The following is a 10,582-nucleotide window of genomic DNA, read 5'->3' as shown; positions in this document are numbered from 1 at the left end:
GGAACATGGGTATCACATGATAAGTGTTTCTGAAATGCTTAAAGGAAATGGAATTCTTCAAATTTGATAGTAACAATTTAAAGTGTAGACAGCACATTTCACTTTGAAAAGCCTCTAGGTGCCTTGGAAAATAGACCTTTCCCCCCACCTTTAAGAATTTGCATCTTATTCAGATATGAAACCAGTTGCAGACTGACACAGCATACTTCAGGAAGGCATCAGCAGAGAGATTCTTCAGCTATGGTACTAATGTAAAAAATAACAACATTCACATCAACTAAAAAATGTTTTAAAGCAGTGTAAGGGGGAACTGGGTCTGGGAAATTTTAACCAAAGTTAATGGTAGAGTGTAAATGCGATCTAAAAAATTTGTTGCAGACATCATCCAACATCCCTGCAGACTTTAGGCCTGAAGCCTGTTTTCTGACGCTGCTTCTTTGATGAGTGCAGCCACCATTGGCAACTCATTGCACTGTTCAGAATAGGCAATAGAGTCGCTTTTCTTGTAAGTGACCCTTAGGAGTGGAAGGAACAGAAATTGTTGAGCTTAAAGCCTGATTACACCTTTCAATCGAAAAACATTGATGGTAAGTCTGGTTTTAATGCATCATTAAGCATAGCATAAAATCATGCAACAGCAATATGGTGTGAAGTAGTAAATCATTACAAAGTTACATTCCCGGTTCAACTTTGGTTATGACAAATGATTGGGTTAACTGGCTTTATGTTGGATCTGTATTTTTGGTCTTTCTGTTGTCAGGCAAAAATGTCATAGAAGCATAAAGACAGAATTGTATGGTTTGGCTAATTGTTCAAAGTCCAGTAGAGTGGTTGTGGAGCCACAGTCTCAGCTTAACTTACTTACAGTTCATATTTACAGTCCATTTATGTTTTCAGAGTTATTTCCTCAACTATAGAAATATGCATTATCTTTTGTGAATTATTTTCTCTATTACATTGTTACACTGACGTAACTCCATTGCATGGACACTGGGCTCTTACTGACTTATCTTTAGCTGCTTCCGAAATAACAAAAGCTAAAAAAGCATCACACAACACTTTAGTGTCACCCTGTTTCAGAGCAGTAGACTTCTCTGGGAAGCCGAGTTCATAAAAGATCCTTGACAAAAAACTGTGCTTTGTTTCCTGGTTCTACACTTTCCATTGTCCCTTTTTGGGAGGAAAAGGCATTCTCCAGGCAAGGTAAAGACAGGGAAAGTAATATGAGAAAGCGCCAAAATGTGCACATACATAATGGTTAACACTGGAACCTGCTACTATCACCACAATGAGACCTTAACACAGCTGAGGATCTGCACCTTTATTGTTTGTTTTGTTTGAAGGAAAGAAAGCTTGCATTTTGTAGCCTAAGGCAGCAGCCAAAGGGGATAAGGGAAGGAGTTCACTATGAATGAGCTCAAAAGATCTTTCTTTCTAATATTTTTACAGGAGAAAAAAAAAAAACACGAGGTGGTCCATGTGCCTATTAGACAATTTTTGTCTTAAAGGTTGGAGAACGAAACTGTTGTTTTGCCGTACCTTCTCTGAAGCATTCCAATACTTAAATGTTTATCCCTAACAGCAAGTTCTGGTTTTCAAAGACCAGAATACCTGCGTCTACTTGAGAAACAGGTAGTCACATTTTACCTCTTGTCAGTATGAATGGTGACAAAAGGAATGTTTAGGGAAAAAAAAAAAGTGCGAATGCTGTGAGACTATGGCCATTTTCAGTGATTGAAAAACTGCTGTAAGCTTGCCTAAAAATGTGAAATATGCTGAAAGTAGAAGCCAAAAATCCTTCCTTTGTAGGACCCTCCCAAATGTCTGGAATTTGTTAGCTTTCCTTAAGCATGAGAAAGATTTTCAGTCATACAGTCATCTTTGACATGAAAACACTGAATGCCTTCTAAATTATCTCAGATTTCTAGATCTGACTTTCCTCAAGTTTACAATTCCTAACTTCTAATGCCACCCATAAAACGGAGACAGGTAGTTTATGTTGCGCTACACTGAAAAAAATATTTTTTCTACATGTATGTGTTCAAGAAAAGTATCCTAAATTCAGTGGAGGGTTTGGACAACATTTAATCCATTACAAAGTAATCACATGCAATATTTGCCTCATAATACATAAAAAAAATTGTGAAGGCTATAAATCCATTAATGGCTAAGGCACTTAAGGAAGTGTTACAGACATGCCCTTGTCTTAGACTGAGCTGATATGGAAATCTCCTTAGCTAAAGGAAATGTAAAAAACCTATATGAAGTATTAATTCAGTCTCAGTGCACAGCGAGTTTCACACTGAATACAATACTCCCTCTCAGAAAGGCAACAGAAACTGGAAAGCATTACTATAAATAAAGTAAGCAGTTGCCTAATCATTATGGCACAGTGTAACTATACTTTCTAGAATCGCTAATTTCTTCTTCACATTCTTGATTAATTTAGAAAATTAGGTGGCTTTTTAATAACTCTAGCTTTCTTATCACAACTGTCTTTTTTTAAGCATAATCCAAGTAGAAATGGCAAAGCGATAAGAGAAAAGCACACCTTACTATAATGGGGCATATTGCTTCTAGAGCAATTCTCTTACAGAAAAAGTTACACCTCCTGCTGAATTTGCCAGCGGATGTAGTTTTACTGGGGGACAGGCCAAACAACTGCACTCTCACGGGCACCAGCTGGGGAATGCTGCTGTATCTTTGCCGCCCATTGTGGCAAACGGAGGCGTGGTTGCCCTTGCTGTGAACACAGGGGTGCCCAGCGCTGCAGGTGGTCTGCACGGCTGTCCCCAGGCAGGGAAAGACACGAGTACAGCTAACTGGTGTAACTGTTTTAAAACTTCTTACTGCTTACATTGGGATAGACAAAGGCCTGTACCAATGAGAACTGAAAACAGAAGTACCAGCTCCTGCTTAAGTACACTGACAGAAATGACGTGAAAAGGACAGTTTACAGGGCACTTTCCCACACTGGATCATTTCCAAACAAGAATTATTCAGATATCTATTTTTATCATCTACAGACAGAGACAGTGCAAAAGCTATATTTACCATATGTAAGCTATTACTTCAGCTCCAAGATTTTTGAACCTTATGGGTATTTAAGTTATTGTCTATATTTAGCTAGTAAGAATTTAATAAGAAAAAGAAAAGAGTGTTAAGAGGTCAGTCAGGTTACAAAATGAAGTATTTAAAAATTAGAAAGGGACAAAAGCACAGAAGCACACATACTGTAGAAATGCTGGTCAGGAACACCCACCAGCAGACTTGAGTGCCTCAGAATTAATGGAGTCAACTTAACAAACAGCTGTGAGGTTAAAGAAAATTATTATCCCCATTTTACTGACAGGAAATTAAGAGGGAGAGTTTGCACATACCAAAGGCGCATTTAATTCTTTCATTTAGTTTTGAAACATTACTAGATTATTTTGATTTAGGGACAGTAGGCTCTCCCTCCAAAGAACAACTGAAAAAAAATCTAACCGAACCATTGGTAGTTGTGGTTGTTGTTGAAAGGGATGATCCTGCTCTCTGTTCTCTCCCAAGCCATGTACTCCTGACACTTTCCTTGTGTTGGACCTAGTCATCGTGCTGCCAGATCTGCATGCTGAGCCAGCAGCTGCTGCTGCACAATTGCAAGACGTGAGCCAAGTGGAACGGGGGAAGCGAGACTGACCATTGTGTGACAATCTGCGCTCACGTTAGGTGCTGTGTGAAACCACACCCTGAAAACTTTGACTGCTATTAATAGACCTTCTGTACTATCACTAGATGAACCCCTAGGCCTTACTGCAAGCCGGAGATACTGTCTGGCAGCAATCTGCAATGCTTAGAGCAGAGCACCTGCTTTGGCAGCGGTACAGGAATGCAAGCAGATTGCCACCACTTCTTACATCCAGCTCTCTGATGGGCGGTAAAGCAGAGACATAAGGTATTTTGTGGGACCACGGAAACATCTGCTAGGTTATGCATCCAAAGAAAAAAAGGCCTAACCACATAAATGGAACTCCAGTCAGGACAGCACGTGAGGCAGTCCTCCTCTTCTACTCAGGGTTTTTTCCCAAGGGCAAAGGGTTTTTTGCAAGGCAAAGCCACAGCAGTGGAGAGTCCTGCAGGAGCCAGTAGCTCTCGCGGAAGCTACTGACAAGGCCTGGGCACTGCCAAAGCAACGGCAGCCCCCTCACACCTATAAAAAGCAGCCTAGGGAGTGCTGGCAACCAGGAGCACTGCGAACAGACCATGGCACGTTAGCCACAGCATGGCACATCAGTTTGCGTGGCAGTTCATGCAGGAAGGCTGTAGTAACTCCGTCAGCTCAAGAGGTGAATCCAGTTCATAGTCATCACCTTCTCAGAAGGAACTTAGCCATGGTATCAACCTGGCAGAAAGTTCTGTCCTCTGTGCTCACCAGGATGTATGTAGCAACCTAGGCAGAGCTCCCAGGGAAGCATGCAGCTGTCCATGTTTCAGGCTGCAGGGAGTGCCAGAGCCTTTCACTGGTAATGGGTGGCAGTAGCGAGAATGGCTGTGTGAAGTGTGTGACCAGGTGGATGCCCTGCTCAGCCTGGTGGCAGAGCTATGAGAGAAAGTAGAAAGGTTAAGGAGCATCAGGGAGTCTGAGAAATAGATAGACTGGTGGAACCAAGCTCTGCCCTCCCTGAGACAGAAACAGGAACAGCCACCAGAAAAAAAACAGATCAAGGGGATCCTGTATCCTCCTCCTGCCTGGCAGAAGGTAGTAGCTGGAAGGAAAGGAAAAGAAAGAAAGGAAGCAAGTTCATGCTCAGGGTGGCAGATTAACTCGCTCCTTGCTCACTCAGCCTTCCCAAACACCTCTATACAAGAGGTATGAGGCTCTGGAGGACTACTCAGTGGATGATCTGGATGACGGTCCATCTACACCAGAGGTGTTGCCAGGGTCAGAAAGGCCTAGCCCCCATATCACAACCACCTTCATGAGGAAAAAAAGATGAGTTATAGTTGTAGGAGACTCCCTTCTGAGGGGAACAGAGGGTTGAGTATGCTGGACAGACCCTCCTCTTAGCGAAGTCTGCTGCCTCCCTGGGGCTCGGGTTAAGGACATCACGAGGAAACTTCCTAGCTTAGTACCACCCTTGGACTACTACCCGTTATGCTCTTCCATGGGGGTGGCAATGAGGCTCCAATGCATAGTCCAAAGGTGATCAGAAAAGACTTCAGGCCCTTGAGAAGGTTGGTAAGGGAATCCAGGGCACAGGTTATCTTTTCATCTCTCCTTCCAGTTGCGGGCAACAACATTGGAAGGAACAAGCACACACAGTCTACTAACACATGGCTCTGTGGTTGGCGTCACTGCCACAATTTTAGGTTTTTGATAATGGGATGACCTACAAGGCACCAGGCTTGCTGGCATCGGATGGGATTCACCTTTCTCAAAGGGGGAAGAGGGTCTTTGCACATGAGCTAGCAGGGTTTATTGCTGGAGCTTTAAACTAGGCTCAAAGTGGGAGGGGGATAATATCAAGCTTGCCTGTGACAAGCTGTGGGATGGCATGCCAAGGTTAGAGGGACGGGGTAATGGCAAGGGCCCTCAGCTTGTTGCTCTGAGATCTGCTGGCTATAGCGCAACACACTTGAAGTCTTATGAAGATGAGCCAGGGGCTCCTGAGGTAATAGGAGCCAACAGGGAAACACCAATGAAATACCTCAAAGGAATTAAGGGCTGTTCCTCTAAGAAGGTGACACGGCTGACAGCCCCGCTGTGCCAATGCACGCAGCATGGGCAACAAACAGGAAGAGCTGGAAGCCACTGTACTGCTAGAAAGCTATGACCTAGTTGCCATTACAGAAACGTGGTGGGATGAATCCCATGACTGGAGTGTGGCTATTGATGACTACAGGCTGCTCAGAAGGATCAGGTGAGGAAGGAGGGGTGGAGGTGTTACCCTCTTCACCTAGAAATGGATAGAAGAGCTGTCTCTGAAGAACAGCCACGAGCAGGCTGAAAGCTTATGGGTGAGAATTAGAGACTGAGGCAACAAAGGGAACCTTGTGGTTCATGTTTGCTACAGGCCGCCCCATCAAGGGGAGCCCATTGAAGAAAGGCAGGCAAGGGATGCAAAATACTGGCATGGCTGAGTCAAGAGCTGCTGGTCAAACTAAAGGGTAGGAAGGAAATGCACAGACAGTGGAAGCAGGGACAGGTATCCTGAGAAAAGTATAGGGACACTGCCTGTTTGTGTAGGGATGGGGTCAGGAAGGCCAAGGTGCAGCTGGAAATGAGTTTGGCAAGGGCTGCAAGGAACAATAAGAAGGGCTTCTACAAGTATGAAAATCCATAAAAGGAAGGTCAAAGAAAGTATACCTCCCCTGATGAGTAAGACTGGTGAACTGGTAACAATGGATGAGGAGAAAGCTGAGGTACTCAACAACTTTTTTGCCTCAGTCTTCACTGGTAATCCCTCTTCCCATACCTCTCAAGTGGACGGATTGCAAGGTGAGGACTAGGGGAGCAAAGTCCGTCCAACTGTAAGAGAAGATCAGGTCTGTGACCACCTGAGGAACCTGAACATACATAAGTCTATGGGACCTGACAAGATGCATCCTAGAGTCCTGAGGGAATTGGCTGATGTAGTTGCTAAGCCACTCTCTGTGATACTTGAAAAGTCATGGCAGTCAGCTGATATCCCTGCTGACTGGAAAGAGGGAAACATTGCAGTCATTTTTTAAAAGGGTAAAAAGGAGGATCGTAGGAACTACTGATCTGTCAGCTTCACCTCTGTGCCTGGGAAGATCATGGAACAAATCCTCCTAGACGCTATGCTGAGGCACATGGAGGACAGAGAGGTGGTTCGAGACAGCCAGCATGGCTTCACCAAGGGCAAGTCCTGCCTGACCAACCTAGTAGTTGGTCTATGATGAAGTGACTACATCAGTCGACAAGGGAAGAGCTACGGATGTCATCTGCCTGGACTTCTGTAAGGCCTTTGACAGGGTCCTCACAACATCCTTCTCTCTAAATTGGAGAGATATGGATTCAATGGGTGGACTGCTCGGTGAATGAGGAATTGGTTGGACGGTCGCATCCAGAGGGTAGTGGTCAATGGCTCGATGTCCACGTAGCAGTCGGTGATAAGTGGTGTCCCTCAGGGGTCTGTATTGGGACCAGTACTGTTTAACACCTTCATCAGTGACATAGACAGTGGGATCGAGCACACCTTCAGCAAGTTTGCAGATGACACCAAGCTGAGTGGTGCAGTTTACATGCTTGAGGGACGGGATGCCATCCAGAGGGACCTGGACAAGCTTGAGAAGTGGGCCCATGCAAACCTCATGAGGTTCAATAAGACCAGGTGCAAGGTCTTGCACGTGGATCGAGGCAACCCCTGGTATCAGTACAGTCTGGAGGATGAAGGGACTGAGTGCAGCCCTGCTGAGAGACCTGGGGGTACTGGTAGATGAAAAGCTGGACATGAGTCATCAATGTGTGCTCGCAGCTCAGAAGGCCCATCGTATCCTGGGCTGCATCAAAAGAATTGTGATCAGCAGGTTGAGGGAGCTGATTCTCCCCCTCTGCTCTGCTCTCCTGAGACCCTAACTGGAGTACTGCATCCAGCTCTGGAGCCCTCAGCACAGGAAAGACATGGACCTGCTGGAGCGAGTCCAGAGGAGGGCTACGTAGATGATCAGAGCACCTCTCCTACAAGGACAGGCTGAAAGAACTGGAGCTGTTCAACCTGGAATATAGAAGACTCTGGGGAGACCTTTTAACAGTCTTCCAGTACCTAAAGGTGGCCTATAGGAAAGATGGGGACAAACTTTTTAGCAAGGCCTGTAGTGACAGGACATGGGGTAATGGTTTTAAACTAAGAGAGCGTAGATTTAGACTAGACATAAGGAAAAAAAAATTTACGATGAGAATGGTGAAACACTGGAACAGTTTGCCCAGAGAGTTGGTAGATGCCCCATCCCTGTAAACACTCAAGGCCAGGTTGGATGGGGCTCTGAGCAACCTGATCTGGTTGGAGATGTCCCTGCTCCTTGCAGGGGGGTTGGACTAGATGACTTTTAAAGGTCCCTTCCAACACAAACTATTTTTTTCTATGATTCTATTCAGACCTGCTAAAATCTGAGCCAGCTGAAATACTGTGGTCAGTTCTGAGCACTTAAAAATGCCACTCACTTGGAAAGACTCCAGAGACAAGTGATACAAATAATCAGAGGCCCACCCAGCAAATACGGTCGTTACCCTGGAACAGCTATGGAGAGGCATAACGAATTTCAAATATGTAAGAAGTACCTATAAAAAGGAAGGGAATAAACTGTTCTCCAGTGTAATAGCACGACAACTAGATTTAAGTTACAGCAAAAGAGACATCAGGGTTAAACTACACAGGGTTGCTTCCTAACAGTAAGGATAGCCAAGCATTGGAACAGAGCACTTAAGGAAGATGCAGAATTTCTGTATTTGAAAGGTTTTAAGGGTATATGGAACAAATGTTAGCTTTTAAAACAAAAAATATTTATCTTTAAAAACCCCACATAATTTGATGACTCTGCTGCGTCTGATTTCTAAGACTTCTGTATTCTCTTCATTTTCTGCCATGGTTTACAACACTAATAACCACTTCTTACAAACTTAGAATCTTATATCTAGCATCTTTCTGTCCCTCAAATTCAGACCTTTGACAAACTATTCCGTTTCCCTCCTAAGGAAATTTCATTAAGTGTCAAACTTTCCAGTCCAGTTCTAAGGTCTTACTTCTAGGACTGGGTATCTCCTATCTAGATCAAAACTTTCTCTGCCTTTCTGCCTCTGACACCTCAGCGCGTGGGGAAATGGCTACTCTTGGGAAGGTTTTTCTATTCCACAGCCTAAATCCAACACCCGCTGAAGCGCGCCCCGCTCCCCTCTCCCTCCCCGTCAGGGCTTTGTTGGCAGCCAGGGCTGCCCCCAGAGCCTCTCTCCGAGCTCTCGGCGCTTGCTTCCCCCGCCCTGGCTTCCACTCCTTTCCCTCCCCGCAGACTCGGTTCCGGCAGAGAACCAAGAGAAAGTTTACGCCCCTCCGTTTCCTCCGAGATAAGGCCGACAAAACAAAAAGGAAAGAGAGGGAGAAAAGTACAAGTGACCCCGACGTGATTCGAACACGCAGCCTTCTGATCTGGAGTCAGACGCGCTACCGTTGCGCCACGAGGTCCTGCTGCGCAACCACCTCTCGAGTCTTAGAACTCGCCCATCATGGGCCCCCGCCCGCGCAACGACAGCGCAACGCCCGCACCGGAGGAACCAAGGGCCGCGGCCTCGGAGTCCAGCGCGGGCGAAGAGCCTTCTGACTGGCCATGGCAACCGCACCGACTAAAACCACACCCTCCGCGCCGGCCCCTCTCCGCCACCAGCTTTCTGCCTTCCCGCGCAAGTTCGTTAACTCCGCCCACACCCCCACTAGCGGCCCCTAGCAGCAAGGGCCTCCTGCCCCTCCGGCGCTGCCGAGCTCGCCTTCCGCGGCACTGCCGCCATACGCTGGCTCGCGTGCCCCGGCTCTCGCTGCTCAGAGACCGCCTCTCTGCCGAGACGCTTCTGTTGCCTGTGGGTTTGCGCATAAATACCGTGCTGCAAAACACAACGTTAAGGCATTTCCTCGTTAGTATAGTGGTGAGTATCCCCGCCTGTCACGCGGGAGACCGGGGTTCGATTCCCCGACGGGGAGGCCGTTTAGCATTATTTTATTTCCTCCCCGCACCAGCGGAACGTCGCGGCGCCCCGGGCTGGCGCCTTTTGCCGCCCTAGGGGCCACCGGCGGATCCTAGCGCACCTCAAGGCGAGGAAGGCGGGGAAAACAAAAGGCGCGGCGGCACCTCTCCCCGTCGGGGAATCGAACCCCGGTCTCCCGCGTGACAGGCGGGGATACTCACCACTATACTAACGAGGAGCTGCGAACCACCCCCGCCCCCGCGCAGCCGCTCCGCGGGGAGGGGGGACTTTGGCGCCGGCCCCGGGTGGGTCTGCGCTGCCCAGAGCCCCGGCGAGGCTCTCGGGGGATATTGCGGCCCGCCCCCACTCTTCCTTCCCCCGGCCCCGGGGAGGCTCCGTGTGGGCGGCAGCGCTCGGCCGAGGCTCCTGCACGGTGTGCAGCAGCTGAGCGTCGTGCGCCGCAGGCCCAGCGACGGGAACGGGTGCGCCGGCCGCTGCTGGCACCAGCCAGCACGGGGAGGCGGTGGGGAGGGGGCGGAGGGAGGAGGAAGGCTTCCTGGTGGCTGGTGGTGGTGTGGAGCTTTCCAGACCTCGTGTGGTGGCGTCGGGAGGGAGAGGAGTTGTGGTCCCCACTCGTGGCTGTCATCTTCCCTCCCGCCCCACGGCGGAGCGATCTGTGCACGGCAAGGCAAGGAAACCGCCCCACTCGAGGGCAGCAGCTCGGATGTGTTTGTTTTTTGCATCTCGGATGTCTTTGGGTTTTTTTGCATCTCGTTCACGCAGGCAGTTTCTTTTTACGGGAACCTGAGAAGCCCTGAAGTCAGCAGTCCTTGGGGCTGAAGGGACTCGAGCACCTGCTTCGTACCTACCTAAAAAGGGAAGGAGAGAAATGGAAACCAATTACTTTGA

General features: G+C 47.7%; 1 long non-coding RNA gene and 3 other non-coding genes across 4 annotated transcripts in view; 2 read left to right on the top strand and 2 right to left on the bottom strand.

Annotated features, from left to right (window-relative positions):
* Positions 1-9,107: 9,107 nt before the first annotated feature.
* Positions 9,108-9,179, bottom strand: TRNAW-CCA (transfer RNA tryptophan (anticodon CCA)). The gene has a single exon. It is a non-coding gene; the product is annotated as a tRNA-Trp (tRNA).
* Positions 9,180-9,204: 25 nt separating this feature from the next.
* The window catches only part of LOC147602028 (uncharacterized), a 36,091-nt gene continuing 34,713 nt past the window's right edge, over positions 9,205-10,582 (top strand). The window contains exon 1 of the long non-coding RNA XR_015257569.1: positions 9,205-9,398. This is a non-coding gene — a long non-coding RNA (uncharacterized LOC147602028). The remainder of the gene's footprint in view (positions 9,399-10,582) is intronic.
* On the top strand, positions 9,618-9,689 carry TRNAD-GUC (transfer RNA aspartic acid (anticodon GUC)). Its single transcript has one exon. It is a non-coding gene; the product is annotated as a tRNA-Asp (tRNA).
* TRNAD-GUC (transfer RNA aspartic acid (anticodon GUC)) lies at positions 9,840-9,911 on the bottom strand. Its single transcript has one exon. It is a non-coding gene; the product is annotated as a tRNA-Asp (tRNA).

The sequence above is a fragment of the Chlamydotis macqueenii genome, chromosome 1, assembly GCF_036417535.1.
Source record: "Chlamydotis macqueenii isolate bChlMac1 chromosome 1, bChlMac1.mat, whole genome shotgun sequence".
Taxonomy (NCBI): domain Eukaryota; kingdom Metazoa; phylum Chordata; class Aves; order Otidiformes; family Otididae; genus Chlamydotis; species Chlamydotis macqueenii.
The sequence above is the reverse complement of the archived record's forward strand: the minus strand, read 5'-3'. Positions and strand labels throughout refer to the sequence as shown.